Here is a 6,918-nt window from a genome sequence, read left to right as displayed (position 1 = left end):
GCATTTGGCTTTGGGGCTATCTGATCTCTGGGTATTATTAGATATTTTAGGTGACAAACTCTTTGAATGTTTGCATAGAACCATCTACCAAGAAAGGCAGTGCGGATGAGAGAGAAAGGGTACCCATTCTCTGGTAAAGGGTGGTGGAAGAGAGCAAGTCCTAATTCCACAACCGTCACCTAAATTAGAATGCCTACACAGGGTATCCAGGTTGTTCCTTTCTCAATATATGCCGGAGATAAAGTGATGTTTTTAGAGCACATTCCTTTCTATATGGGTGATTTTATACCCTCTTCATTTAGTTAAGACTCTGAAGACAAGACATGTTTTAGAAATTATCATGATAATTATTAGGATAATTAAAATGAATTATTTCCATTATGAAGTTGTATGTACCATTCCTTTCTAAGACCAATTTATCATTCCTTGGCATCCAATTACACTATTAAAAAGGAAGAGAAGCTTCTAGTCAATTAAGCAAACAAGCTCAGTGTGTAGTTTTTTATGGCACCTTTTCTGACTGATTGCAAAATTACAGTGCAAGCAAGTTCAAGCCTAATCAGAATAAATAAAAAATCTTTCCTAGGGAGGTCAGAGAAGAATGCTCATGTCTTCTGGTTAAATAGTTGATTTTTTAAAAAAGATTTTATTTATTTATCTATGAGAGACACACAGAGAGAGGCAGAGACACAGGCAGAGGGAGAGGCAGTCTCCATGCAGGGAGCCCGAGGTGAGACTCGATCCCGGGACCCCAGGATCATGCCCTGGGCTGAAGGCAGATGCTCAACCACTGAGCCACCCAGGGGTCCCTAAATACTTTTTTTTTTTTAAGATTTGTTTAGTTTAGTATCTTGAATAGATAGGTGTTTTGACCATCCCCATCATCATTTGTATTATTGATGGCTTCTAAATGAGAGATGGCATCAGAATTAGTATGTCTGGGCAAATAGCTGGTTCGAAGCTCAGACAACTGCATATGGAAACGACCTTACCAAGTACAGAACACAAACACTGGACGCTTAACACAAAGCAATTTGGGGACGTGCTCCCTCTAATCTGAAACAAAACGTCTCAGAGATCCCGGAGTGTGGGAGGAGCACAGGCTGAGGGACAGCAACATAAACCCGGACAAACTTTCACACTGTTCTGTGCTGTTTGTATATTGTCAAAACACGGTGAATGTCTGGTTCCACAACATGTGAAAATCACCCAGTTTTTATGGCAGTTGGCTCTGCTTGATGGATCTCAATTTCCACATTTCTTTTGGATCCCCTGCAAGTGGCACATACATGTTTGTTTGTCTTGGGCAGGTTCCTGCAACATTTTTGCTGAGTGGGATGACAGGATCCGAAGACGCTGGCCAAGATTTCTTGGCCCGTGACCGTGGCTCTATTTCAGTTCATCTTGGAAGGGCCTATTTCATCAAGATTCACCCTCACAGAAATGTGTTAATTCTCTATCAATCAACACCGAGCAGCAAATTGCTTGTTTGTAGCCGTAGCAACATATTTTTGCCTCTCGGTGAAATGAACAGTAGCCAAGGAGATAAACACTATAATTGTCTGCCAAAAGGATACTCTATACATCCAAGTTGTTTTCCTAAGTATATTATATAAATGTGTCATCAGTCAAGTTTTACTTTAATAGTTACATAAAATAAGGGTTGCGGCAATATCTTGCTTTGTTATATCCAAAGCTGTATATGATTTTATCTACATTGTCTTAGGATGATCGTTTATTCAGTGTGTAGAAGACTTTTTGGACAGATTATTCACTTATCTTTGTCTCTTTGTCACGTTTCTTAAAATAACTATAATAAAAGCATATATATGTCTGGGAACTAACATAAGGAATGGATTTTTTTTTTTAGGAATGGATTTGATAAAATATCTCATTCTAAAATTATTGTAAAATAAAAATTGACGGCCTTTAATATTGTATTTATACTTTCTATAGTGCGTTATTCAATTTGTTCATTTACAGTTTCAAGCAAGAAAAATTAATTCAAATGATGCATATAATATTCTGATATGGGCTAAAACTCAAGTTTAAGGGCATAACACTACTATAGATTCTTCTGTATATGTAAAACAAATGTAAACAATTGGTGGAATATGGTAAGGGAGTCAACAATGACCTATTTGGCCCTTACTATTCTGGCTTGCACTGAATTTTTTTATAATTATTTTTTTATTGGAGTTCAATTTGCCAGCATATAGTATATCACCCAGTGCTCATCCTGTCAAGTGCCCCCCTCAGTGCCTGTCACCCAGTCACCCCCACCCCCCGCCCACCTCCCTTTCCACTATACCTTGTTCATTTCCCAGAGTTAGGTGTCTCTCATGTTTTGTCTCCCTCACTGATATTTTCACTCATTTTTCTCTCCTTTCCCTTTATTCCTTTTGACTAATTCTTATATTCCCCAAATGAATGAGACCATATAATGTTTGTCCTTCTCCAACTGACTTACTTCACTCAGCATCATACCCTCCAGTTCCATCCATGTCGAAGCACATGGTGGGTATTTGTCATTTCTAATGGCTGAGGAATATTCTATTGTATACAGAGACCACAGCTTCTTTATCCATCATCTGTTGATGGACACCGAGGCTCCTTCCACATTTGGCTATTGTGGACATTGCTGCTGTGAACATCAGGGGGCAGGTGTCCCTGCATTTCACTGCATCTGTATCTTTGGGGTAAATCCCCAACAGTGCAATTGCTGGGTCGTAGGGCAGGTCTATTTTTAACCCTTTGAGGAGCCTCCACACAGTTTTCCAGAGTGGCTGCACCAGGTCACATTCCCACCCACAGTGCAGGAGGGTTCCCCTTGCTCCACATCCTCTCCAACATTTGTGGTGTCCTGCCTTGTTAATGTTCACCATTCTCACCAGTGTGAGGTGGGATCTTATTATGGTTTTGATTTGTATTTCCCTGATGGCCAGTGATGCGGAGCATTGTCTCATGTGCTTATTGGCCATGTCTATGCCTATGTCCTCTGTGAGATTTCTGTTCGTGTCTTTTGCCCATTTCATGATTGGGTTTTTTTTTGCTGTTGAGTTTAATAAGTTCTTTATAGATCTTGGATACTAGCCCTTTATCTGATAAAGCAGTCCATGTGATTCATCATATCAACAAGAGAAAAAACAAGAACCAGATGATCCTCTCAATAGATGCAGAGAAAGCATTTGACACATACAGCATCCATTCCTGATCAAAACTCTTGAGAGTGTAGGGATAGAGGGAACATTCCTCGGCATCTTAAAAACCATCTACGAAAAGCCCACAGCAAATATCATTCTCAATGGGGCAACACTGGGAGCCTTTCCCCTAAGATCAGGAACACGACAGGGATGTCCACTCTCACCACTGCTATTCAACATAGTCCTGGAAGTCCGAGCCTCAGCAATCAGGCAGCAAAAAGAAATAAAAGGCATTCAAATTGGCAAAGAAGGAGTCAAACTCTGTCTCTTTGTAGATTATATGGTACTGTACACAGAAAACCCAAAAGCCTCCCCCCCAAGATTGCTAGAACTCATACAGCAATTTGGTAGCGTGGCAGGATACAGAATCAATGCCCAGAAATCAATGACATTTCTATACACTGAGACCGAAGAAAGAGAAATTAAGGAGTCAATCCCATTGACAATTGCATCCAAAAGCCTAAGATACCTAGGAATAAACCTAACCAAAGAGGTAAAGGATCTATACCCTAAAAACTACAGAACACTTCTGAAAGAAATTGAGGAAGACACAAAGAGATGGAAAAATATTCCATGCTCATGGATTGGAAGAACAAATATTGTGAAAATGTCAATGCTCCCCAGGGCAATTCACACATCTAATGCAATCCCTATCAAAATACCATGGACTTTCTGCAGAGAGTTGGAACAAATCATCTTAAGATCTGTGTGGAATCAGAAAAGACCCCGAATAGCCAGGGGAATATTAAAAAAGAAAACCATAGCTGGGGGCATCCCAATGCTGGATTTCAGGTTGTGCTACAAAGCTGTGGTCATCAAGACAGTGTGGTCCTGGCACAGAAACAGACACGTAGATCAATGGAACAGAATCAAGAATCCAGAAGTGGACCCTCAACTCTGTGGTCGAATATTAATTAATATTTGACAAAGCAGGAAACACCATCCACTGGAAAAAAGACAGTCTCTTCCATAAATGGTTCTGGGAACATTGGACAGCCATGTGCAGGAGAGTGAAACTGGACCATTCTCTTACACCAGACACAAAGATAAACTCAAAATGGGTGAAAGAACAAAATATGATACAAGATTCCATCAAAGTCCTAGAGGAGAACACAGGCAACACCCTTTTTGAACTTGGCCACAGCAACTCCTTGCAAGATCCATCCATGAAGGCAAGAGAAACAAAAGCAAAAATGAATTATTGGGGCTTACTCAAGGTAAAAAGCTTCCACACAGCAAAAGAAACAGTCAACAAAACTAAAAGACAACCTACAGATGGGAGAAGAGATTTGCGAATTCTTTTTTTTAAGTAGTAATTCTCTAGCTAGAAGGACCCTGCGAAATCATCTGCTATAAAACAGATCCAGATGGATTCAGCAAATTACTCAAGGTCACCCAGCTTGGCAGGTGTAGATTCAAAAGCGAAACCCTGAGTCTAGTTAGTTGGGTCCGTGGGCTATTGGCTTAGTCAAGCCCAGATCTGATTTCTGATTTTGACGAATGACCTAGAATTACTTCAGTTCCTCAGCCATAAAAATGGGTTCAGTGATCTACCGAACAGGGCCCCGTGCAGATTGAGCTCATACTAATGAGGCAGCGTGCAGTACGTGCCCAGGTATCGCCTAGAACACTCAGCAAGCATGACTCCCTTTTTCTCCTAGGCTCTTTGCAGGATAACAGTGAGACGCAAATGTTCCTTTCACCTATTCTTTCAACTTCCCACTGGCTAATCCTTTATACGATGGGATTTCTATCTCTATTTATAGGTTTCTGTAAGCGCCAGGACTTTAAGAATTTGTTCTTTACCAAGGAATGTAAGTCATGCTTTTACCATTCTTGTTGACTTGGATTTACCTATTCCAAACTCTGAAATACAACCTCACAGTGATTTTCAAGAGCTTGTGAGCTTAATTTTGGATTTGGCACTGAAGTTTAAATGATCTGAGGTGATGACATACCCTTCAGTCTAGTTTTAAAGTCCTGACTGGTGTTATTCACTTTTCAGCTGTGAATTATATGAAAGTTCAGGAAACACTGAGCTGAAATAAACTAAATAAGTTTTTTCTAAGTGCCATGGTTGGGGTTTTTGTCATTTAGTAAATAGAGATTTTTCAGATTATTAAAAAGTGAATATTTGTTATTGCAAACAGCTGGTTGAAGAGGCATAGGGTGTAGCTAGGTCCTGCTAGATAGAAGTGGCTTGGTAGCCAGGAAAAGGAAAGCTTTGTTAAATAATGGGCAAACTTTGGGAGTACTGCCTGTGTGCAAGGTTGTGACCTTGCTAGAGAGAATCCTCTTCAGAGGATTAAGTTACATGACTAAAGTCCTATAAGGCTAAGCTAAGGTTCAAAAAAAAAAAAAAATTGACATCTATCAAACCAGTGCTCATGTCTTTGCCAGTTGTTTCCAAATCAACCCTTTCTGTGGCTCTGTTTCCTACAAAATAAGTTCATAATTCAACCTGAATATGCTCCATTCAGAACTAAAAAGTCCTGGTATATTTAGAATGAAAATGTCAATATTGATTTTTTTTTATTATTCTTGGTTTATGAGTTTGTGAGCTATAAGTTTATTGCTCTCGTTCTAAAAAAATAAAAAAGTCAGGTTTTCACATAAATTCGAGTCTATTTGCTTACACATTAGCATGATAAAGCAGTTAGAATGTGGCTTCCTTGGGAAGGGCTGAAGAGATTCCAGGCATTTATGGATTGGGCTATGAGTGTTCACCTCTTAGAGAAGGAAGTGTGATAATATAAATATGTTTTTCAAAAAAAATTAATATATTCAGCTCTGAATTTGCTGGGACCGTGGCAGCGAAGTCCCATACTCGGTAGGTAACTTAGGGTGATAGGAATTCATCATCCCTGAGTTCTGGAGGCGACACGTTGGAAATCAACATGGTAACAGGGTTGCTTCCTTCAAGGCCCGTGACAGAGGATCTCTTCCCTGGCTTCCGGTAGTTTGCTGGCCATCTTCCTCTTTCCTTGGCTTCTGCCCACATAATTCCAGCCTCTGCCTTCATCTTCACATGGTAACTTCCCTGTGTCTTCACATAGTTTTCTTCTGCGCATGTCAGTGCCCCCCCCCTTCACAACCCTGTCCCAGAGTTCAGTCACATTTTGGGGGAAGACTGGGAGTGAGGGGTTTAACATAGAGGGTTTTTTTTTTTCCCCAGAGGACACGATTCAACCCAGAATTTAGATCAAAACAAATAGCATGCTTCTTTGCGTAATTAAACCTGCAAGAGCCTGGATGATTCATTTGAGTGAAGGAGGCCCCCCTCAAAAAATAAAAAGAGTAAGAAAGAGAAAGTGAATAAAGGAAGAGAAAGGAAGCAAGGAAAAGCAAGGAGGTATAGAAGCAAAAGGGAGGGCAGAGGAGGGAGAGGGGACCAGAAGGTCACTTGATCCAATGAACATTCTCATTCGTAGGCGGGTTCAAATCCCCCCCCCCCCCCCCCCCCCCCCCCCCCCCGTTCTCTCTGCAGGTCTGGTCCAAGCTTGACCAGAGAGCTCTGATCTACTGAACTATCTTCCCAGTTATAGCTAGTTTATGAGTTCGATAATTACTCACATCTTATGCCCACTCAGTAAAGAAAAATGTGTCTTTAGAGTCTTTTTAAAATTAGATTGCTTCTGCTGGTAAAAGCCTACAGGAGTTTTAAATTCAGACCATTTGTTTCCTAGTAAAGAGAACTGTTTTTTTTTTGTTGTTG

The sequence above is a fragment of the Vulpes vulpes genome, chromosome 4, assembly GCF_048418805.1.
Source record: "Vulpes vulpes isolate BD-2025 chromosome 4, VulVul3, whole genome shotgun sequence".
Taxonomy (NCBI): Eukaryota; Metazoa; Chordata; class Mammalia; order Carnivora; family Canidae; genus Vulpes; species Vulpes vulpes.
Note: the sequence above shows the minus strand (reverse complement) of the source record.